Below are 25,921 nucleotides of genomic sequence, written 5' to 3' on the forward strand. Positions count from 1 at the left end.
ACTGGATATATGTCGTCACACTGGAGACTGGATATATGTCATCACACTGGACACAGGATATATGTCGTCACACTGGACACAGGATATATGTCGTCACACTGGACACAGGATATATGTCGTCACACTGGACACATGATATGTCGTCACACTGGACAATGGATATATGTCACGCTGGACACAGGATATATGCCGGCACACATTACATGTCACACTGGACACAGGATATATGTTGTGACTTGTGACACTGGACACAGGATATATTGTCGTCACACTGGCCACTGGATATATGTCGTCACACTGGACACAGGATATATGTCGTCACACTGGACAATGGATATATGTCACGCTGGACACAGGATATATGTCGTCACACAGGACACAGGATATATGTCGTCACACTGGACACAGGATATATGTCGTCACACTGGACACAGGATATATGTCGTCACACTGGACAATGGATTTATGTCACGCTGGACACAGCATATATGCCGCACACATTACATGTCACACTGGACACAGGATATATGTTGTGACTTGTGACACTGGACACAGGATATATTGTCGTCACACTGGCCACTGGATATATGTCGTCACACTGGATACAGGATATATGTCGTCACACTGGACACAGGATATATGTCGTCACACTGGACACAGGATATATGTCGTCACACTGGAGACTGGATATATGTCGTCACACTGGAGACTGGATATATGTCGTCACACTGGACACACTGGACACAGGATATATGTCGAATGTCGAATTATTGTGAACAATGTAAGGCAAAAGCTAATTTAATACATAATTGCCATATTCTTCTGCAATATATTTTTCTGCAATCTGACACCTTGTGGAATATTTGTCCTCTCTGTGAACAGTGTAAGGCAAAAGCTAATTTAATATACAATTGCCATATATTTTTTCTGCAATATATTTGTCTGCAAAATATCTTTCTGCAATATATATATATATATATATATATATATATATATATATTTTTCCGCAATTTATTTTCATTACTGTGCAATAGCACCTCTAGACTGATTTTGACTATTTTGTCCGAGTCAGGGGAATGACAGATGTCAATCTACCCATAAAATCCTCTTAAAACCATACAGACCAGGCAATTTAGGATTACATTCCTCAGGTTGTCACAGTGGTCCCAGTAAAATTATACTGATACTGGTGACAAACCATTTGCATCAGCAAAGAGGATACATCCACTGTTTTATCTTAGAATCTGCCAAATCTGTGTACCTATACCAACCGGTATTCAAATTACTAATACTATTCTCATTTCCACCACTTTGTCCCTCCCCCCCCCTCCCCCTTTTTCCCTCTGTCTCCTATTTACTCACTCACGCCCAAAAACCTATACCTCAGGGAAGGGGTGGACGTTACTCGCCTCTCTCATCCACCATTGGATACTATCAGTAGATGGTGGACAGCAGAAGGTGAGACACGCCGGAGACACCTACCCACTTCCTATTGATCTATCTAGTTCCATGCTCTCTCATCAGTTGTGTCATACCATAAATCCCCCTGCAATACAGGCAGGTAACAGGGTGACTTACTGGTGACACCTCTGAAAGCAGAAGCATTCTACATCTCCTTGGGTATCAACACAGGTGCCCTCTCACTTGGTAAACTTACTACCATACATCATTGGATAGCCTGATCCCATACCGATTTCAGCAGCTAAGCAGTGATTGGCCGGCTTAGTACTTGTAGGGGGGACCCACTGGGAATATCCGGTGTAGTAATACTACGGAATAGCAGAAGCACCCAGTGTCTGACCCAAACTCATACATTTATACCAATTCTATACCTTTCCTTTCTTACTACAGCAGTATTCCATCTCAATTTATTTCACTGTACCTTTTACCTATTTGTTAGACGGAGGCTGCGTATATCTATATTTATATATACATTAATTTTACTTTTGTGTCAAGCGTCCACAATAGACCACTCTGTCGAACCTTACATACGATTAAATTGTATCCTTTATTGTCATATGTGACTTTGGCCGACAGGTGGTGCATATACTTATCCTCTCATTGCGCCGGCTGTAGCAACATTGTTCAGGACTCTCACCGATAGGTGACTAATTTGCTCATTTGTCAATTAAAATAAGTGACCAGTTCACCTTTTTTTCTCATTTTAGTGCATATCTAATAAAAATCTAAATTTTAACTTATTATCATCAAACCATATCATCCAAATTATTTTTGTCAAGTGTGCCCCACTGGCTAGTGGTCCAGCAGCGGGAGATATGAATATTACATAGCAGCACAGTGACAGCACGTCTCTCTCCCGTACATAGCGGGGGAGCCATGAGCGGGTGGGCGGTGCGCACAGGGGCGATCGCCACCCCTAGGAAAAGTCTATATTTGCCCCTGAAGTTCCGTGCAGCCCGGAGTGGCCAGCCCCGCGCGGCGAGTGTCATTCAGGCAGCCGCAAGACGTCAGCAGCTGGGTGTCAGCAAGGCAGCCGCAGCACACGCTGTCCCGGCAGCCTGTAGCGGCCAGCCCTGCACAGCGGGTGTCAGCCAGGATGCTGCAGCACGTCAGCGGCCAGGTGTTAGCAAGGCAGCCGACCAGCCGTAGCACACAAGATTCCAGCGGCCCGGAGCAGCCAGCCCCGCTCGGTGAGTGTCAGGGGTCTGGTGTCAGCCAGACAGCACACAAGCTCCTAGCTGCCAGTCCTAGTCTCCCGACAGGTGCCAAAATTGGGCGAACATCTATTAACAGAGCAGGGCTCTTGCATAGCTCTGGTTAATTGCTACTGTTATGGAAGGGGTTGGATCTAGACTAAGAAGGGGAGGAGTCGGATTGGGAAGGGGAGGGTTAAAATAAGAGTAAACCGCCCCCCCTAGGAGAAAAGCCTAGATCCGCCCCTGCGCACACTGACAGAGGGGAGGGCTCGTCGGTGTGTCAGCACAGGCAGGAGGGGGGGTTTGCACACGGACGCACACTGGGAGGAGGTGGGGGGGAGAGGTGAGCGGGCCGGCTAACCATCGGCTGGCCTGGCTAAGTATGGTGTACTCCCACCCACTCTCCCACCCTCCTGCACTCACCCAGCCACCCTCTTACCCCACTGCAGATACCCTCCCTGCTGCACACTACTGGTGGTGCATTGAATTGCAAATAGCGGTGGGGAGCCAGGAGTGGGCAGGAGTGGGCCACTGCACAGTTCTGTCCCCCTTGGCAACGAGCAAATTCAGTCCACCTTGGCATCGAGCATGAAGCCCCTTGGCATGTTGAAAATTTTGACGCGCGCCTTCGGCGCGCACTGTCCATAATGTCCCTCGTTTACAAAAAAATTGTTGAGTCCTGGCATAATGTGTAATGGCCATTGAGGTATAAGGCATAGCATGTAATTGACATCACGATGTGTGGCATAACTTGTAATGGCCATTATGGCATGTGGTATACTATATAATAGGTGTGCAGTGTGTCGGCATTATGTTGAAAATTTTGGCGCGCGCCTTCGGTGCGCACTGTCCATGTTGTCCTTCGTTTGCAAAAAATTGGTTGAGTCCTGGCATAATGTGTAATGGCCATTGAGGTATATGGCATAACATGTAATTGGCATCACAATGTGTGGCATAACTTGTAATGTCCATTAATGTGTGTGATATAACATGTAACTGGCATTATGGTATGGAAAATCAAGAATTAAATTGAAGCAAAGGTTTAAAAAAAATCAACATAAGGCGGGGCTGGGGGCGGGACTTGGGTGGGTCAGTGGGTGTGTCAAGGGGTGGGCCAATGTCTGGGAATCTCTCAACAAAAAGGTGGTAACCCTACGCTGGACACAGGATATATGTCGTCACACTGGACACAGGATATATGTCGTCACACTGGAGACTGGATATATGTCGTCACACTGGAGACTGGATATATGTCATCACACTGGACACAGGATATATGTCGTCACACTGGACACAGGATATATGTCGTCACACTGGACACAGGATATATGTCGTCACACTGGACACATGATATGTCGTCACACTGGACAATGGATATATGTCACGCTGGACACAGGATATATGCCGGCACACATTACATGTCACACTGGACACAGGATATATGTTGTGACTTGTGACACTGGACACAGGATATATTGTCGTCACACTGGCCACTGGATATATGTCGTCACACTGGACACAGGATATATGTCGTCACACTGGACAATGGATATATGTCACGCTGGACACAGGATATATGTCGTCACACAGGACACAGGATATATGTCGTCACACTGGACACAGGATATATGTCGTCACACTGGACACAGGATATATGTCGTCACACTGGACAATGGATTTATGTCACGCTGGACACAGCATATATGCCGCACACATTACATGTCACACTGGACACAGGATATATGTTGTGACTTGTGACACTGGACACAGGATATATTGTCGTCACACTGGCCACTGGATATATGTCGTCACACTGGATACAGGATATATGTCGTCACACTGGACACAGGATATATGTCGTCACACTGGACACAGGATATATGTCGTCACACTGGAGACTGGATATATGTCGTCACACTGGAGACTGGATATATGTCGTCACACTGGACACACTGGACACAGGATATATGTCGAATGTCGAATTATTGTGAACAATGTAAGGCAAAAGCTAATTTAATACATAATTGCCATATTCTTCTGCAATATATTTTTCTGCAATCTGACACCTTGTGGAATATTTGTCCTCTCTGTGAACAGTGTAAGGCAAAAGCTAATTTAATATACAATTGCCATATATTTTTTCTGCAATATATTTGTCTGCAAAATATCTTTCTGCAATATATATATATATATATATATATATATATATATATTTTTTTTTCCGCAATTTATTTTCATTACTGTGCAATAGCACCTCTAGACTGATTTTGACTATTTTGTCCGAGTCAGGGGAATGACAGATGTCAATCTACCCATAAAATCCTCTTAAAACCATACAGACCAGGCAATTTAGGATTACATTCCTCAGGTTGTCACAGTGGTCCCAGTAAAATTATACTGATACTGGTGACAAACCATTTGCATCAGCAAAGAGGATACATCCACTGTTTTATCTTAGAATCTGCCAAATCTGTGTACCTATACCAACCGGTATTCAAATTACTAATACTATTCTCATTTCCACCACTTTGTCCCTCCCCCCCCCTCCCCCTTTTTCCCTCTGTCTCCTATTTACTCACTCACGCCCAAAAACCTATACCTCAGGGAAGGGGTGGACGTTACTCGCCTCTCTCATCCACCATTGGATACTATCAGTAGATGGTGGACAGCAGAAGGTGAGACACGCCGGAGACACCTACCCACTTCCTATTGATCTATCTAGTTCCATGCTCTCTCATCAGTTGTGTCATACCATAAATCCCCCTGCAATACAGGCAGGTAACAGGGTGACTTACTGGTGACACCTCTGAAAGCAGAAGCATTCTACATCTCCTTGGGTATCAACACAGGTGCCCTCTCACTTGGTAAACTTACTACCATACATCATTGGATAGCCTGATCCCATACCGATTTCAGCAGCTAAGCAGTGATTGGCCGGCTTAGTACTTGTAGGGGGGACCCACTGGGAATATCCGGTGTAGTAATACTACGGAATAGCAGAAGCACCCAGTGTCTGACCCAAACTCATACATTTATACCAATTCTATACCTTTCCTTTCTTACTACAGCAGTATTCCATCTCAATTTATTTCACTGTACCTTTTACCTATTTGTTAGACGGAGGCTGCGTATATCTATATTTATATATACATTAATTTTACTTTTGTGTCAAGCGTCCACAATAGACCACTCTGTCGAACCTTACATACGATTAAATTGTATCCTTTATTGTCATATGTGACTTTGGCCGACAGGTGGTGCATATACTTATCCTCTCATTGCGCCGGCTGTAGCAACATTGTTCAGGACTCTCACCGATAGGTGACTAATTTGCTCATTTGTCAATTAAAATAAGTGACCAGTTCACCTTTTTTTTCTCATTTTAGTGCATATCTAATAAAAATCTAAATTTTAACTTATTATCATCAAACCATATCATCCAAATTATTTTTGTCAAGTGTGCCCCAAAAAACCTTATGTATGTTCCCTTGTAGTCACCCTTGTGACAACCCCCCTTTTTTTCAGTTTTATTACTGAACATCTTTTGGGAGCACCACCAACCGGACACTGCAAATCATTTAGTTGCCGCAGTAAAAATGTTGGTCTTTCATATGTACAGCTGAAACTCTGTAGATCATACCGTCATATCAGCCAGTGACTTTTTCCCCCCCTTCATTCTCCATGATACTTTTGCTAAAGTCTTTCTCAGCTTCTTGGAATTGAGCACGGCACAACATATATACTATCCTTCTTTAGTGTAGCTAAAAAAATACACTGTGGGGTACCTCTTTTAGGTGCTAACATAATCTTAACATTTGGTTCACAAATATGTCAACATTTAACCTTCGCAACGAATGGTACTTGTTTCCTAGCACGGCCACCCCGATTTACATCGGGGTGGTCGTGTCGGAAAAATCGGGTCGATCGCATCGCATGTGATTTGGTCGCATGCGATGCGATCGACGCGACCGACCCGATTTTTTGATTGAATGAAATGTAAATCGGGTCCCTGGGACCCGATTTTACATTGGATTCAATGTAAAATATTCCCAACCCCCCCAAATTTAACGGCGTAAACCCCACCCCACGATAGACGCCAACCCGAAGCGTGGCGAGCGCAGCGAGCCCGCGAGGGGCGGCGGTGCGCGTCCTCCGACCTTTTCATTCCCCTACTATCCACGTCGGCGTGGAGTTGAGAATAGAATAGTGTGGCGAGCGCAGCGAGCCACCGAGCCCGAAGCGTGGCGAGCGGACGCGTATACCTGTGAAGGTATACGCGTCCGCTCGCCACGCTTCGGGCTCGGTGGCTCGCTGCGCTCGCCACACTATTCTATTCTCAACTCCACGCCGACGTGGATAGTAGGGGAATGAAAAGGTCGGAGGACGCGCACCGCCGCCCCTCGCGGGCTCGCCACGCTTCGGGTTGGCGTCTATCGTGGGGTGACGACGGGGACATCTATAATGTGAAATGGGTCATATTGGCCCATTTCACATTTTTCACATTTTCTCACGATTTCAATGTTAAAAAATATTTTAACATTGAAGCCTATGGAAAAATCGGGGGCATCGCGTCGGGACCAATGTTAATGGTCCCGACCGACGCGATGCCCCTGATATTTTACCTTTCCCGACATGATTTCAATGTTAAAATATTTTTTAACATTGAAGCCTATGGAAAAATCGGGGGCGACGCGTCGGTCGCGTCGGGACCAATGTTAATGGTCCCGACCGACGCGATGCCCCCGATATTGTGTCTTAGCCGGCCAAATGGACCTGATTTCAAAGGAAATTGGGTCCATCGTGTGGATCGTGTACCTTAACTTAAAGGTACACGATCCATAAGATTGTGGCCGTGCTAGGAAACAAGTACCCAACGAATTAACGTATCGACACAAAACAAGTGACTTTAATACGATTTTTCCATCACAAACATCCCAGACTTTGCAAGATCCAAACTGGGATACTGACCTACTTGATCTGAAAAGAACTCTTCAAAGGCAGATACGGACGAATTGGGATTTGTAAACAAAAAATAACTCCGAGAGGCCTGAGACCTAAAACATTCCCAGCATTTGAACTATACACAGAGGCTTTGAAGAAAGAATGGGAAGCTAGCCTCCTCAAATGCTCGCAGGAACTAATGACAATACTAATACATCACAACCATTTAATCCTAGTAGAGTGCACCAGGAACATTGAAGAACTGGGCAAAAAACTAGAAAAGTGGGAACAAGATACCCAATTTCAGGCAAGTTTCGACAAAAACAAGAAGGAGCTCGAAAGTTACGAGACACTCATCATAGAACGCATGAAATTTTTTTTTTGAGAGATCAAAGAGATTTCTACACGGGGAAAATCTTTAACTGGACGAGATTCCAGAGAGTAAACAGAGGGAATTTCAATCGGGGACAGAGGGGAACACCTTCTCTATCTGAATCTGAATATTCAAGCACTGAAGATTTCAGTGACAACTCCTACTCAAACGACAGCTCACGTACCAATAACCAGCATTTTTTAGAGTTTGGGGGGGGAAGGGGCCAATACCGTGGAAGAGGAAGACAAGAAGATCAAAGAAGAAATCGAAGACGGGACTGGGCAAGATGGGAGCCACGGCAACCGAGCCGCCAGCCGCAGAGAAACAAACCAGCCTAACTGCCCCCACCACCAGCCTACAAATCATCAATCTGTCTAATCATGTTCTGACCAGTGACCAACAAAATGTTTTACAGAAAGGCCTCTAATTCTCCCCAACCAGGAAATTCGACAGGTTCCGATGGGAAACTAGTGTACAACTATTTGGACGCAAATTACTTCTCACCAAATTCTATTCGACACGTCAAGATACTGGTGAAACCGCTCAGACCCACCAATGGTCATCTCGTGAGATACAGGCCATTCAGGAACTAGAAGAATTGGAGGACCCAGAGGAAGGCACAAGCAACAGCAGATATATCTGCAAAAAACGATCCACCTTCTTCCCCCAAGACAATTTGTCCTGAAGTTAGGGTATTCACCAACCTAGTCGCCAAGGACTTGGATCAACTACATCTTAAACAGAAGAAGAAATTCAGACCAAGGGGAAACCTCAGTACACGTGAATCCAGGGCACTTAAGGAAATGAAGGAGCTCCAGAATGTGGTGGTTAAACCATCTGATAAAGGTGGCAATATTGTTTTATGGCCCACCCATTTGTATTTGTAAGAGGTCCATAAACAACTGAACGATACATCATGCTACACCAAGACCCTGTTTGACCCCACCACCAAATTTCAACAGACATACAAGACAATTATCGACCGGGCCTTAGCCACTGGAGTAATCACCAAGTCTGAACACAAATACCTCGATAACCCTACACCACGAGTGGCGACATTTTACCTACTTCCAAAGGTTCATAAATGCCTTGAGGAACCCCCGGGAAGACCGATCATATCAGGGAATGGTTCACTAATCGAAAATGCGTGTACCTTCCTAGATGTGCACCTATGACACCATGTGATGGGCCTACCCTCCTACACTAAGGACACCACGGATGACCTAAAAAAACTACATGACGTGCAATTGGATGATGACCATCTCCTGGTATCCATGGATGTAGAGGCTCTATACAACTACATTAAGCATGACCTTGGGATCCAGGCAGTACGTTATTTCATGCAGATGGAGGGCATCACCCCCTTTCACGAATTCCTGTTGGAACACCTGAACTTCGTGCTCCGAAAAAACTATTTCGTATTTCAAAACCACTACTACATCCAGGGAAGAGGTACCGCTATGGGAGCAGCCTGTGCGCCAACCTATGCGAACCTCTTCCTTGGATGGTGGGAGAGGGAAACAGTCTTTCAGGATGACTCAGACACAGAATGTATCCATAGTTGGATGAGATACATAGATGATATTCTTATTATCTGGAAGGGGACTGAAAATCATCTCATCCAATTTGTGGACAGGTTAAATACCAATAACCTGAACCTTAAATTCACCTTTGAATGCAACAAAAACAGCATCAGCTTTCTGGACCTAAGGATCTATAGAGGCACCAACAACATGCTATCAACCGAGCTATTCCGCAAATCCACATCAACCAACAGCTTATTACATAGCTCAAGCTCTCATTTCCCCCCTACCATCGACAACCTACCCAAGGGTGAGCTCCTGCGACTCCAACGCAATTGTTCAGATGACACAATCTACGAAGAGAAATGTGTCGCATTATCTCACAGACTCCAGGAACCAGGATACTCTAAAAGGCTGATTAAAAATTCAAAGAAAGCAATATCATCCACATCCCGTGATCAACTTTTATTCCAGACCTCCCCCAAGGAGACAACATCCAACACCATTAGAATGGTAGGCAATTTTTGCCAAGAATGGAGGGAAATTCAAAATATCATTCAGAAGCACTGGCCGATCCTGCTCTCCGATAATGATCTTGCCGCCAATTTGAACCCCAAGGTAGACATGAGCTGGCGTAGAGCTCCTAATTTAAAAGACAACCTGGTACGCAGTCACTACATCACCACGCAACCAAAAAAACAGCAGACACCTGGGAGTTACCCACGTGGTAACTGCAAGGCATGTGCCCACATTACTAATACGTTATCTGTCAATGACAGATACGGTGAACCCATTAAGATCCGGGGACATTACAACTGTAAAACCCAGAATGTGATATATAGCATCACCTGCCCATGCCAACTTCGTTACGTTGGAATGACTTCCAGGCCTCTCAAGCAACGGATTCTTGAACACCTGGGCAATGTTAGAAATGCAGCCAGTGATCATTCGAAAATGAAGAGCCTCACTTCAATAGCACGCCATTTTCTCAAAAAACATTCTGCCAATACCAAAGACCTAAAATTCTGTGGCGTAGAACAAATCCATCTCGGGAGAAGAGGTGATGACATTAACCAAGCATTGTTACGTAAAGAGAGCTGGTGGATCTTCCATCTGGGATCTTTGGCACCCACTGGACTAAATGAAGGCATCAATTACAGTGCATTTCTGTGAATAATCTTGCTTCTTTCATTTCATTTTAGCCGACTCTACAGCTTGCATAATCCAACCAGCCATACCCATTACCTCCTATCTAGGATATGCCCTGATTATACTCCTTATTTTCCCAATATTTATACAATATTTTTCCACAAATACTTTTCATATATATATATATATATATATATATATCTACCGGTATATATTTTTCACTAATCCCATTACTATTATGATTATTCTTGGTTTTGTTTATATTTGTGCTTACATATACTTTCTTCATTTCATATTCATCATTATCTTTATTTACAAAAAAATATTTTTTTATTTCTATATTTATATTTATTTTTATTTTTATTATTATCTTTATATTTATATTTATTTTTACATTTAATTTTACATTTATTTTTAGATTTATTATTTTTATATTTATTTTTATTTCAATTATTTATATTTTTATTTATTTTTATTTTTATCTCATAATTACTATGTTGCTCACTTGTAATAATCATTACCATTAATTTTCTCAATGTAGGCATTTCCTCCATTGCAATAATAATTTTCCTTAATCACCAAGACAGGCCCTCTCCACTCTATTACTTAGCTCACCCCACACATTGAAGATGCCCTCCAGTATACAGCTGATATTGGCATAGTACTATGTGTATTAACCTACATGACCCACATATGTATATCAGTATACTATGCTCCTTAAATAATAATTGGCATGTCAGTATTCACACGCTAGCCTCCCGCATACTCCCAGTGTCATATCTCTGGTGGCACCCCTTTCTTCTCTTTTCTTTCAGCCCAAGTCACTACATCATATGCCCAGGCGATTTCCTCCGTGTGGCTCACACAGCAATACACACCTCTCATAATTTATTGCATCAATGTTAGTGTAATACACCAGAACTGCATAAGTGCTCATATACTTTGTAGCTACCAACTGACATATTCATGTCAGCATCTTATGTCAGCACTATTATACGTTCTTCACGCCAGTCATCTCAGGCACCATTCCCCGTTCAGCCCACACTGCCATAATACCACTGGCAGATCTATGACAGCACTTTGTGTCCCTTCAACACCACAACCAGTAACATGTCCTCGTGTTTTATATCAACCACGCGATAATTAAGTTACCTATTGCATCTCGAGCATCACCCCCTGACGCCAATAGCCAGACTTACTCACATCTCCTGGCTATTCAAGTTATTATGCGTATCTCTAGCTCCACCCTCTGACGCCATTGGCCAGACCAACTCATTTAAACCTCGCGTCAGCGTAGTAGCCTCACAGCGTCCTCTGACGAAGCCAAGCGAAACACGTGTCAGGACGACGCCTCTGACACACCCCCAGCCTCCGTCGCTACTGCCGATTCCGGCACCTCACTCCCCACGGCATCCCCGTCAATCTGGTGACGGGCGCCGACCTTCAGCGGATCACGCTTCCACTGCTGCCTCCAGAACCCGGCTCATCTCGCCCTACAGTCTTAAGGGCAACCACAGCTAAGTACCCTTTCATTCTCTCCCGGCGCCTGGAACCTGGCGTGGGGAGCCTGCACTGTTAACACAAGTGCATGCTGAAATCTCTCCAGCTTAGCACATCATTAGTGCTTAGCACACGGGCCACACTATCTGTGAAATTGCAGTATATCTTTTCTGATACCTTGATGAATATTTGTCCTTATTGTGAACAATGTAAGGCAAAAGCTAATTTAATACATAATTGCCATATTCTTCTGCAATATATTTTTCTGCAATCTGACACCTTGTGGAATATTTGTCCTCACTGTGAACAGTGTAAGGCAAAAGCTAATTTAATATACAATTGCCATATATTTTTTCTGCAATATATTTGTCTGCAAAATATCTTTCTGCAATATATATATATATATATATATATATATATATATATTTTTCCGCAATTTATTTTCATTACTGTGCAATAGCACCTCTAGACTGATTTTGACTATTTTCAGGGGAATGACAGATGTCAATCTACCCATAAAATCCTCTTAAAACCATACAGACCAGGCAATTTAGGATTACATTCCTCAGGTTGTCACAGTGGTCCCAGTAAAATTATACTGATACTGGTGACAAACCATTTGCATCAGCAAAGAGGATACATCCACTGTTTTATCTTAGAATCTGCCAAATCTGTGTACCTATACCAACCGGTATTCAAATTACTAATACTATTCTCATTTCCACCACTTTGTCCCTCCCCCCCCCCTCCCCCTTTTTCCCTCTGTCTCCTATTTACTCACTCACGCCCAAAAACCTATACCTCAGGGAAGGGGTGGACGTTACTCGCCTCTCTCATCCACCATTGGATACTATCAGTAGATGGTGGACAGCAGAAGGTGAGACACGCCGGAGACACCTACCCACTTCCTATTGATCTATCTAGTTCCATGCTCTCTCATCAGTTGTGTCATACCATAAATCCCCCTGCAATACAGGCAGGTAACAGGGTGACTTACTGGTGACACCTCTGAAAGCAGAAGCATTCTACATCTCCTTGGGTATCAACACAGGTGCCCTCTCACTTGGTAAACTTACTACCATACATCATTGGATAGCCTGATCCCATACCGATTTCAGCAGCTAAGCAGTGATTGGCCGGCTTAGTACTTGTAGGGGGGACCCACTGGGAATATCCGGTGTAGTAATACTACGGAATAGCAGAAGCACCCAGTGTCTGACCCAAACTCATACATTTATACCAATTCTATACCTTTCCTTTCTTACTACAGCAGTATTCCATCTCAATTTATTTCACTGTACCTTTTACCTATTTGTTAGACGGAGGCTGCGTATATCTATATTTATATATACATTAATTTTACTTTTGTGTCAAGCGTCCACAATAGACCACTCTGTCCAACCTTACATACAATTAAATTGTATCCTTTATTGTCATATGTGACTTTGGCCGACAGGTGGTGCATATACTTATCCTCTCATTGCGCCGGCTGTAGCAACATTGTTCAGGACTCTCACCGATAGGTGACTAATCTGCTCATTTGTCAATTAAAACAAGTGACCAGTTCACCTTTTTTTCTCTTTTTAGTGCATATCTAATAAAAATCTAAATTTTAACTTATTATCATCAAACCATATCATCCAAATTATTTTTGTCAAGTGTGCCCCAAAAAACCTTATGTATGTTCCCTTGTAGTCACCCTTGTGACAACCCCCCTTTTTTACAGGATATATGTCGTCACACTGGACACTGGATATATGTCGTCACAGTGGACACAGGATATATGTCGTCACACTGGACAATGGATATATGTCACGCTGGACACAGGATATATGTCGTCACACTGGACACAGGATATATGTCGTCACACTGGACACAGGATATGTCGTCAGTTGTCACACAGGACAGTACACAGGATATATGTCGTGAGTGACTCGTGACACTGGACAATGGATAAGATATAGGCCGTCACACTGGACACAGCCCCTTGTATTACTGCAGCCCCTGTACACAGTGTACTACTCAGCAGCACTGCAGCCCCTGTGTGTGAGCACTGCAGCACTGAGTTAGTTAGTTAAATCACAAAAAACACAGGGTTCAGGGCTAAATAAATCACAACACAGGGCTTAGGGCTAAATAAATCACAACAGGGCACGGGCCACAGGACAGCCCCTGGACAGTGGACACTGCAGCCCCTGCATGTGAGCACTGCAGCACCTAGTTCGTTAAATCACACTACAGGGCTCAGGCCTATAAACAGTCACTGACTCAAGTCTACAACACAGGGCAGTGAGGGCAGGTCACGGAGGACAGCACAGCACGGAGCACATGGCACAGAGCACAGCACAGGGCAGTGAGGGCAGGTCACGGAGCACAGCACGGAGCACATGGCACGGAGCACAGCACAGGGCAGTGAGGGCACAGGTCAGGTCACGGAGCACATGGCACAGAGCACAGCACGGAGCACACGGAGCTTCCCAACCACCCTCTTCCCTCTCCAAGATTGGAGTGAAGATGGCGGGGCGCGCGTGCGTCTTTTATAAGATCCCGCTCCCGCGAGAATCCGACAGCGCGATGATGACGTTCGGCCTCGTTATTGGTCCGGAATTCAGGCGGGAACTCCCGAGCCGGCTCGGATCTGGCCCGGATCCCCGGTATTCGGATCTGTCGGATCTCGGGAATCCGGACCCGCTCATCTCTATTTCAAACACCCTGCGATCGAAAGGTTAGCTTCGCTGGCTGACTTTGGTAGGATGGCTTGTGAGTGTAATAGGGTGCAAAAAAAGAATTGCCAAATAAATAAACCTGGTTTTGCTTGGTGGCAAAATTTTAAATCTTAAATGTACATTAAAAAGAAAAAAACTTTTTTCTAAAACAATTCCCTAGAACATACTCCCAAAAGTTTGGGGTTACCCAGACAATTTCATGTTTTACATGAAATTGACTTTTTTTTATCAAATGAGTTTCAAAATTTATAGAACATATAGTAAAGACATGGTTAGAAATAATGGTTTTTATTTTAAATAATATTTTTGTCCTTCAAACTTTGCTGCAAAGGGAGCATTCTTTGACATTCTAGCTGTTTCCTTTGTTGAGGTAATCTGAAGAAATGTCACCCCATGCTTCCTGAAGCACCTCCCACAAGTTGGATTGGCTTGATGGGCACTTCTTGCATACCATACGGTTAAACTGCTCCCACAACAGCTCAATGGGGTTGAGATCTGGGGTGACATTCTATGGTTTGAGATAAATGCGCTTGTTTTTTTAGCGCACCACATCGCCGCTATTCGCCCTTTTTGAAATCGCATTTTTTTTAATAATTCGCATATTTAATGGAATGCGCTTTGGAGGCTGAAGTGGTGCGAATTTAAGTCACAAAAAAGTGCGATTTCTTCCGCCGGTCATGTGCGAGTTTTAGACCAACCGGAGTGCGATTTACAAAACTGTCTCCGCATGACTAAGAACCCCCCAACCTATTGGCCCACCTCTGTCCCCTCCATTATGCATCACAACCCCTATATAAAGGGGCATTGGCGCCATTTCACTCTTTGATAGGAAGTAAGGAGCATGGAGAGGAGCAGTAGCAGTGTGAGTAGAGGAAGAAGTGTTGGTGGCAGAGTGAGGAGTGGCAGAGGGAGCAGTGGCAGAGGGAGCAGTGGCAGAGTGAGCAGTGGCAGAGGGAGCAGTGGCAGAGGGAGCAGTGGCAGCAGCCAGCCAAGTGGGAGAGCCAGCAGTGTGGCAGGCAGCATGGCCACAGCAAGGCCAGCCCCAGACCAGGCCCTGGGCGTCCAGCCCCAGCAGGAGGAGGTGGAGGATCCGCTGGCATCCCCATCCTATAGCCAAGACCTTGACCATACCCCACAGCAGCTGCAGGAGGGCCACATGTCAGAGGTGGAGGAAGATGGAGGTGAGGAGGAGGAAGACACTGGCATGGAGGAGGAGGGGTACATGGCTGGAGTAGAAAATTAGGAGGAGGAGGTGGAAGCTGGCCGCACAAAAAGTGGCCGAAAGGTCCGATTCTCCTATGATGAAAATGCTGCACTTGTCCGGGCTATCATGCCTGTGTTTGACCGTTTACTTGGCAAATCTCACCACAAGACCACTGCACAGCGCAAAAGGGCTATGTGGAAGGACATCACCCAGGCGGTGAACGCTGTCAGTCAGCACAAGCGCCTGGTCAGAAATGTCAAGAAGAGATTCAACGACATCAAAAGGCAGCTGAAAAGTAAAATGGAGTTGGAGGAGGCCACCAAGACTGGCGGAGGCAGCCCCACCACTGTGTGCTATACATCGTATGAGGTAAAGTTGAAGCGCATCATACCCCCTGAGGTCCTGCCTGGCATGCACGTGGCGGATACCTATAGGCCGCAAACGCCATCCAGAGCTGGTAAGTGTGACCACATGCAAACTTAAACATACATGCCAATGTTTTCTAACTGTAATGTTCACTTGAATTGTTATGCTAAGTAAAGTGCTGCTGTGGAACTACATAGGCTAGCAAGGTCATGCACAAGAAATTGCCTGCTCCTACTTTCAAATTGCTCATAATGCTGGGCCTTGTAGTTCCACAACTGCTCATATTGATCAACACTGTAACATTCTTTCTAGCAGCCTAACATGTATGTGGCCAAAAACACAGAGGTGTACTGGTGGTTTAGCTGCCAGGACTACATACCACAGATTATCCAAAATAATATTGGGGAAAAAATAAAAAAATTGTGGTGAATAAATAATGCAGCCCTTATCCAAAGGAAGTATTGTCCATTATTGTCATTTGAATGTTTTTTTTTTTTTTTAAATGCTTATCCATTGTAAGGTCCATAATGGCTGCCCATCTTTCCTTGCACAGATTGTCCATCCCGAAGTGCTGCGGCATCCAAGAAAAGAAGGCCCGTTGCTGCAGAATCTGTGGAAGCAGGTAAATGAACAAAAAACACGCCATTACACATACAGTACACACACCCATGTCACATCAACAATATCTCACACTACATTCATCTCCTGCGGCTACATTGCAACGGAAATGAATGTTATCTGAGCTATGCATGTGACTTATTATTAATGTCAATGTTACATGCTGTATCGGGGTACATGTGTAAGTACATAACACCCCTAGGTATGTGCGTCCAGCATCTCAAGCCCTTTCTAAAACAGTACAGACGACAGTCTGGCCTATATATGCATCAGTACTTACCTCTTCATCTGTATCCACAGGTACTATTCAAACTAGGGACAGACCAAACCGATTCTTCAATGATGGTGTTAGACGAAATGGACATCATTCTTGAACCGGTGGAGACCTTTGCGGCAGAGGAAGAAATACAGACCTCATCACAGAGTGATCTTCCCCCAAGTGGGGTGTCTCCCAACCCACCCCCACCCACAAACACACCCCATACAGCAGCTTCTGCTTCCCAAGTAGCTAACTTCTTGGTCAATTTCAAGGACAAACAAATAGAATTCATGGCCTCCCAAAGCCTGCAAATAGGTAACATCCAGGGGTACATGCGTGACACGTTTCTTCAATTACGAAAAATTGCACGTAGTGTACGGGTAGGTGTAGGCACTCATGTGCGCATTGCTAATAGCATTGACACCCGTTTTGCAGATCTAACTTCTGCTGTAAGGGAACAGAATAGCCATATTGGCAGCCTTGCGCAAAGTATAGCTGCACTAAGCCAATCATGCACAGCGCAGACCAATGCCTTAATAGGTATGCAGGCCCAACTACAGCAGCTGGAAGGCAATGTCGGAGGTGGCGCAGCATCAACCCTCAGCAGTGTATCCAGCACCCCAATAAGTGGCTCCCCCACTTCCCCACCCCGTCGGAGTATTAGGACCCGTGGTGGGCTGGGTGCAGGTTCTAGAAGTGGTGTAGGGTTGCCTGATGCTGGGAGAAGATAGCTCATATGTTTGATAGTTTTGTAATATCCAATACATCTTGTAACATGCCCCCACAGTTTTTATGTTTCACATGCAAAAATGCAGATTGCTTCTGACATAGTAGACTGCAGTAAAAATGTCTAACCGCATACCATTGTGTCTGTGTATTATTTTTAAAACAATTATTGTGTGAATTATAACATATTGTAATGGTATATGACAATGGGATTGCACTAAAGTAGTGTGGGGTAAGTCCTGGCCCGTCAAAGGTTGTGGAACTACATATTCCAGCAAGCTCTGACACTCATGGTTTGGACTGTAATGGTTATAGTGTGTCAGGGCATGCTGGCACGTGTAGTTCCACAACACCAGTGAGCCATGTTTTCCTGCAAACATAATTCATACATGTATCAAATGTACTTACAAGCTTGATACCAGCAAGGGATAGGTCAGCACCACCAGCTGCATCCGTTGGGCTCTGTGTATTAGGCTAAATGTGGGTGGAAACAGATGGTATTGGTCAAAAATTTGTTTATGAGTACACTTACAGCACAGGTACATTTTGGAGTACAGGGCACATGTGCTTACCATAAAAGTAACGGCTGATGATGTGTGTGCGCACCAGATTCCCCCTCTGTGTGGGGTACACAGAGGGGGAATCTGTCGTGCAGGAAGCCCAACCTACCACACCTCGGGTAGTGAGGGGTTCACTACCCGAGGTGTGGTAGGTTGGGCTTCCTGCACGACTGCTGCATGTTCCTCCTCCACATAGGCAGGTTGGGACAGGGCTATGTTGTGCAACATGCAGCAAGCCTGGATGATCATCACTACTTTGGCAGGGTGGTAAAGCAGCATACCCGACAACCTGTCCAAACACCGGAATCGACTCTTCAAAACGCCAAATGTGCGCTCCACCACATTGCGGGTTGCAATGTGGGCTTCATTATACCGGTGCTGTGCAGGGCCCTCTGGGGAGCGCAAAGGTGTCATGAGCCAGGAAACGCACCCATATCCTGAGTCACCTAAAACACAGATAGGAAGTGATTGCCTTATATGGTAAGGTATGTGTTTCTTTCAAACAGGACACACTGTAAGAAGAACAATATGCTTGTGAAACAGGAAACACACACATTAGAGCAGGTACAAATAAGGACAGACAGGGTAATATGAAAAAGGTACTTACCTAGTAGCCAGCCCTCTGGCATTTGGTGGTCGGTAAATCTGTTCCAGAGGGCTGAGTGTCTCAGAATATAGGCGTCATGGCAGTTCCCAGGAAAGCCTGCGACAACACTCAGGATTTTCAGGTGAGCATTGGATACAACCTGCACGTTCAGGGAGTGCCGCCCACGCCTATTGACGTAGACGTGGCCCCGCACGTGCGGTGCCCTAATCCCAATGTGTGTACAGTCTATAGCTCCCAGCACGTGAGGGAATGCTGAGAGTCTATAGAAAGCCAACTTGTGGTCCTGCCACTCCAACTCAGAACTGGGGAATCTGATGTATGTCCGCCACAACTTCTTTAAAGCAAGTAACACTTGAGTAAAATGCTTATAGAAAGTGGCCTGTGATACCCCCAAGGCCCATGAGGTCACAGACTGAGTGGAGCCTGTGGCCAAATAGTAGAGGGCACACATTAATTTGTGCAGCCCAGACACTGCATAGTTGCCTCCCCCAAAAGGGTCCAAATCATCTCTCACCTGCTCATATAAGTTTAACAGGTTAATGCGGTTCAGCCTAAACATCCCCACAACCTGTTGATCCGAGAGGGAGTCCAGGTACAGCCGAGCACGATACATACGTAAGGTACGCAGTAGTCGGGGGGCTACCTGGATCTGGCGCGCAGCTTCCTCCCTCCTGCGCAGCTCCTCCAAATGGGCCACATCACAGATGAGCAACTCCAAACCACTCTGCAAAATCTCCATGTCTCAAACCCTCACAGGTGTCCTTAATGATGTTGGGGTTTATGTAGGGGTGTTTGTGAGTGAAAATGAGGGCACCTGTGCTGAAATTAACCATGTGTGCACTTGACCAAAATGAGTTCTGGGCCAAACAGAACCTGGTCTGAAATAAGTGCGATTATTAGACCCCTAAAAAGTGCGATTTGCGAAAACGCATTGCATTAAATAAGCGATTTGTATACTTTTCTGTACGAAAACATCTGGATGCGATATAAATGCGAATTAATCTCGCACTTTTGGTCCGCATGCGTTAACGCACATAATATGCCATTTCAGTCCCTTAGCGCATCCTATTAAATAGGCGATTTGACGGAAAAATGCGATATCGCCATTTTGTTTACTAATTAACGCCAAAAAACACAAATCTCATCCCATAGAATGTCACCCCTGGTGTCTGCACTGGCCACTCCATTACAGACAGAATACCAGCTGCCTGCTTCTTCCCTAAATAGTTATTGCATGATTTGGAGGTGTGCTTTGGGTCATTGTCCTGTCAGAGGAGGAAATTGTCTCCAATCAAGCACTGTGCACAGGGAATGGCATGGCATTGCAAAATGGAGTGATCGCCTTCCTTATTCAAAATCTCTTTTACCTTGTACAAATCTCCAGCATCAAAGCACCCCAGACCATCACATTACCTCCACCATGCTTGACAGATGGCATCAGGCACTCTTCTAGCATCTTTTCACTTGTTCTGCATATAACAAATGCTCTTCTGTGTAATACAAACGCCTCAAACTTTGATTCAGCTGTTCATAACACTTTTTTTCCTTCAATATCTGTGTTCTTTTGCCCATATTAATCTTTTTCTTTTATTGGTCAGTCTCAGATATGGCTTTTTCTTTGCCACTCTGCCTTGAAGTCCAGCATCCCTGAGTCACCTCTTCACTGTAGACTTTGACACATTGCGTTTTGCGGGTACCATTTAATGAAGCTGCCAGTTGCGGACCTGTAAGGTGTCTATTTCTTAAACTAGAGACTCTACTGTACTGTTCTTATTTCTCAGTTGGGTACTTGTTTCCTAGCACGGCCACAACGATTTGGATCTCGGGCATCGCAGGTAAAAAAATCGCTTCGGTCGCATCGCATGCGGGCTAAAAAATCGCATGCGATGCGACCAACGCGATGCCCGCGATTTCCCATAGGGAACAATGTAAAATGCCTCAATTTACCCAAATCAACATAGGGAACAATGTTAAATGGGCCAGAAAACCCCCCCCCCCCCCAAAAAAAACCCCCTGAACAGTGAAATGGCCCCCCCAAAAATAGTTAACGCCACCCCACGATGAACGTCAACTCGAAGCGTGGTGAGCGCTGCGAGCCCGCGAGGGGCGGCGGTACGCGTCCTCCGACCTTTTCATACCCCCACTATCCACGTCGGCGTGGAGTTGAGAATAGATAGTGTGGCGAGCGCAGCGAGGGGACGCGGATACCTTCACAGGTAAACGCGTCCCTTCGCGGGCATCACAGGTATCCGCTGCGCTCGCCACGCTTCGGGCTCGGTGGCTCGCTGCGCTCGCCACACTATCTATTCTCAACTCCACGCCGACGTGGATAGTGGGGGTATGAAAAGGTCGGAGGACGCGTACCGCCGCCGCTCGCCACGCTTCAGGTTGACGTTCATCGTGGGGTGGCGTTAACTATTTTTGGGGGGCCATTTCACTGTTCAGGTTTTTTTGGGGGGGTTTCTGGCCCATTTAACATTGTTCCCTATGTTGATTTGGGTAAATTGAGTCATTTTACATTGTTCCCTATGGGAAATCATGGGCATCGCGTCGGTACCATCGCATGCTTTTTTTGGCCGCATGCGATGCGGCCGACGCGATTTTGACTTTTTCAATGCATTTCAATGGGAAATCGCGGGCATCGCGCCGGTCGCATCGCAGACCATTAAAAATTACCCGCGATGCCCGCGATTGTGGCCGTGCTAGGAAACAAGTACCCTCAGTTGTGCACCAGGGATTCCTGCTTCTTCTACTCTGGTTAGAGCCTGTTTGTGCTGTTCTCTGAAAGGAGTAGTACACACCATTCTAGGAAATGTTCAGTTTCTCAGCAACTTCTCACATGGAATAGCCTTCATTTCAAAGAAAAAGAATAGACATGAAAGTTCTCTTTTTCGGGCCATTTTGAGAGTATAATAGAACCCACAAATGTGATGCTCCAGATACTCAACTAGCTCAAAGTAAGGCCAGTTTCATAGCTTCAATAACATGCAAACCCAAATATCAGCTGTGCTCACAAAATTGCACAAGGATTTTCAAGGGGTTTCTAATCATCCATTTGTCTTCTAATGTGATTAGCAAACACAATGTACCATTAGAACAATGGAGTGATGGTTGATGGAAATGGGCCTCTATACACCTATGTAGATATTCCTTGAAAAACCAGACATTTGCAGTGTATAGAGTGTATTTCTGATTGAGTTAATGTTATCTTAATTGAAATAAGGTGCTTTTCTTTAAAAAATAAGGACATTTCTAAGTGACCCCAAACTTTTGAACAGTAGTGTAAAGCTGGCCATACATCTACAGATCGATTGTCAGTTTGGGCTGGTTGGAACAAGCACCTGGTAATATCTGAATGGCAGTTTGGCAGTTTTCCAGCACTTCAAAGCAAATGGTCAACTGTCATTTGCTCTCATCCATTACCAGGATTTTGTTCCAACCAGCCCAATCTGACAATCGATCTGTAGATGTATGGCTGGCTTTAGTGTTGGCAAATCCCTTTAACATTAATTTACACCATAATGTATGTAGATATTAAAAAACTATTTTATCAATTTGAAAATCCAACAACTAAAATATTTCTAAAAAGAAATGCATACGTAAATTAAGGATAAACACCATTTGTTCCCCTCTCCTACTGATATGTCTCATCCCCCACCCCCCTTCTCCCATCCCACCCTTTGCCCCTTCCCTCCTACACAAACTTTACACATCTAATTCTTTAAGAGGGCAATTAATATAGTAGCTTCCAGCTGGAGGATCTATCCTGCTCTTAAAGATATTAGAATTATTAATCCCCAGTGAAATATATAACATCATAAACTTAAACCTTTTGAAGGAGGAGTCACTATTAGAAGCATCAACAAGACTTAACAGTATTCTTTCTCACAATCTAATGGGCCCTCAGGTCCATGAGGTGAGAGAGACAAAAAATACAAATATACATTTTAATACTTCTTTTAGCAATAAACTTCCCCTTCTAGCTTAGAGCTTTAGTGACCTAGGACAGTGGTTCCCAACCCTGGTCCTAAAGTACCCCCAACAGTGTAAGTTTTCCAGGTCTCCACACAAAATCACAAGTGACATAATTAGCTCCACCTGTGGATCTTTTAAAATGTGTCTGAATATTGAGTGCACCTGCTGGGTGACCTGGAAAACGTGCACTGTTGGGGGTAACATGGTTGAGAACCAATGACCTAGGATAATTCAATCATTCTTCACTTTTTGCCGTGCTATTTTAGCTGGAGTCCAGTGCACGTCCTGCCGGATATTTGGAGTCCAGACACGCTGCCACCTCTTTTGGTGTATAAAAAAATTGGTGTTACCCTCATGTATCACATGGACTTTTGCTGGAAAGAGCATTGCATATTGGAGTTCCAACTCTCTCAAGCACTTCTTAATGGGATCGAATTTTTCCCTTTCTCGCTGCATTCCTACACATAATCTGGGAATACTGAGAGACTTATATTATCCCACATATGTGGACCTTTAGCTCTAACCAGCTTGAGAATTGCATCTTAATCCGCATAGTTGATACAATCCTGCCTAAATCCTGTATACCTGTCTTGTCATGTCTGCCAGTGGCGTAACTATGTCTGCCAAAACGTTTGTGGCTCCCCCCCCTCCCCACCCCGGGCTCCTCTCCTGCATGTTTGCCCAGTGTGTGACGTGATGACGTCATATGCATAATGGAGAAGCTGAAGCATGATAGAGGAAGAGAGACCAGCATACACTGCTGTTTCCCTTGGCTCCGACGCATCTGTCATGGCCCAACACGTGCTGTGGCTGACTCACCTCCGGTGCTCAGCCATGGGGCAGCGGCAGGCAGCAGCATATCAGTGTGTCGATAGGGTGCTGGCGCCCACACAGACCCCGCTGCCGCTTGCTCCCCAAGCAGCAGCTGGGGCTGCCTTACAGTAGTTATGCCACTGATGTCTGCTCTCCAGTTCTATGTATTCTAGCCTGCAGCAGCTAGACTGCAGTCATGTTTCCTGAGAGACTGTGCATTGATAATAATTACCCCTGTGAAATTCCTAGCTGTGTGAGATCTTCTGCTGCAATTAACTCTTCACTGCTAAGTGTAGTCATGCAAGTTTCTTATTTCACACTGATTGCTCCATTCTGAATCCTTTCCAGTTCTTGCAGTTTCCTTTTGCCATGCCCTCCAATAAGTGCAACCCAAGGTGTTTGTGCACAGCTCAGACTAGCAGCCGCTGGCTTGTGCATCTTCGCTTATCAGCTCAGATGCTGTATGAGCTTGCTTCCAGACAGCTTCTAGGTTTCCAGAACCTTCCAGCCTGCAAGTCTCACCTGTTCCTGCTCCTGGCTGTGTCCAGACTCCACTAGCTGCTTCTTCTTACAGCCTACTGTATTACTCCTTTGTCTCCCGTCCAGTCCTCTGATAATTCTCCGGTTCAAGTAACCCATACTCCACTACGTGCTTCATTCCACAGTCTGCTTTATTGCTCCAGTCCTCTGGTCATTCTCTGGTTCAAGTCACCCAAACTCCTTTACCATCTCACAGTCTGCTGTATTCTCCAAGTACGGTTCCAGTGTTATTCTCCAAGTCTGTCTACAGTGTTATTCTCCAAGTCCATCTCTAGTGTTGTTCTCCAAGTTCATCTCCAGTGTTTTTTTCCAAGTTCATCTCCAGTGTTGTTCTCCAAGTCCGGTCCAGTATACTGATCAAGTCTTCAGCTCCAACCTTCTTTAAGTATCCCCTTCATCTTAAGTACAATTTTGAAATTAAAATATACATCCCTTCTCAAGTATTCACCTGTACCGTAATTTACCACTGTGTGAATAAACCCACTTGCTTCTGTGAACTATTTTCATTGGTATTCAGCTAGCCACCTAGGTCACGTCTGGGCAGGGCCGGCGCTACCCACTCAGCAGCTCCTGCAATGCAGGGAGGCGCCATGATGAAAAGGCGCTGTCTCCCTCCCTGCTCTGCTAAAGCTGCCTCAGCCCTCACTGTCACTGCCTCCTGCACACCGCCCGCAGCGCCTGTCTCACAGTGGGCGGCAGTATGGAGAGGCTGAGCAGCTCCCTGCACCGTGCACACACTGTCCTCCTCCTGCGACCTGCCCCCTCTTCCTCACGGACAGTTGCGCTGAGGCATGTAGCGCTGTATGTGAATGCCTGGATGACATGTCATGTCCAGATCCACCCCCTACCAATTGCTCCCTGCGCCTGTCAGCTGTCAATCAAATGACAAACAGGCAGCAGTACCGCCTCCCCTCCCTTCCCACTTCTCAGCGTGCTGTGTCAGTGCCACTGCCAGTCCTCAACACTCCGCCCCTTTGTCTCCTCCCCTCTTCTTCCATCTCCTTCTTCTCTCCCCTCCTTTCCCCTCCTGTCACGAGTGCTGCACATACTTTTTGTACTGCTTTCGGATTGCATCGCACACACATTGCATGCATGCTGTGCGATGCGATCTAGCCCATAACATATGCGATTCTCGGAGCGTGTATGGGCACCTTTAGTGCCTGCAACATTTTGCAGACACAGCACTGAGATGGTGTATGCATACATGTACATGCACCCGAGATCCTCCATAGGATCGCATGTTGCATACACTACCACAATCGGGCTGCAGCTTGTTGCAATGGAAATGTGAAAGGGCGCAAAATGTATGGTTTGCAGGAGGGCGATGGACACCCTAGCACCGGCCCTGCGTCTGGGTCCACCAATCCCCAGCTGTCTTGGTCCA

The 25,921-nt window shown here is 45.3% G+C and overlaps 3 pseudogenes; all 3 read left to right on the forward strand.

Annotated features, from left to right (window-relative positions):
* Nucleotides 1–1,651: 1,651 nt before the first annotated feature.
* On the forward strand, nucleotides 1,652–1,770 carry LOC146061874 (5S ribosomal RNA; annotated as a pseudogene).
* A 3,755-nt stretch (nucleotides 1,771–5,525) lies between these two features.
* Nucleotides 5,526–5,644, forward strand: LOC146061876 (5S ribosomal RNA; annotated as a pseudogene).
* Nucleotides 5,645–13,213: 7,569 nt separating this feature from the next.
* LOC146061877 (5S ribosomal RNA) lies at nucleotides 13,214–13,332 on the forward strand (annotated as a pseudogene).
* The last annotated feature ends 12,589 nt before the right edge of the window (nucleotides 13,333–25,921 follow it).

Source organism: Crinia signifera, chromosome 2, assembly GCF_055691185.1.
Source record: "Crinia signifera chromosome 2, ASM5569118v1, whole genome shotgun sequence".
Taxonomy (NCBI): domain Eukaryota; kingdom Metazoa; phylum Chordata; class Amphibia; order Anura; family Myobatrachidae; genus Crinia; species Crinia signifera.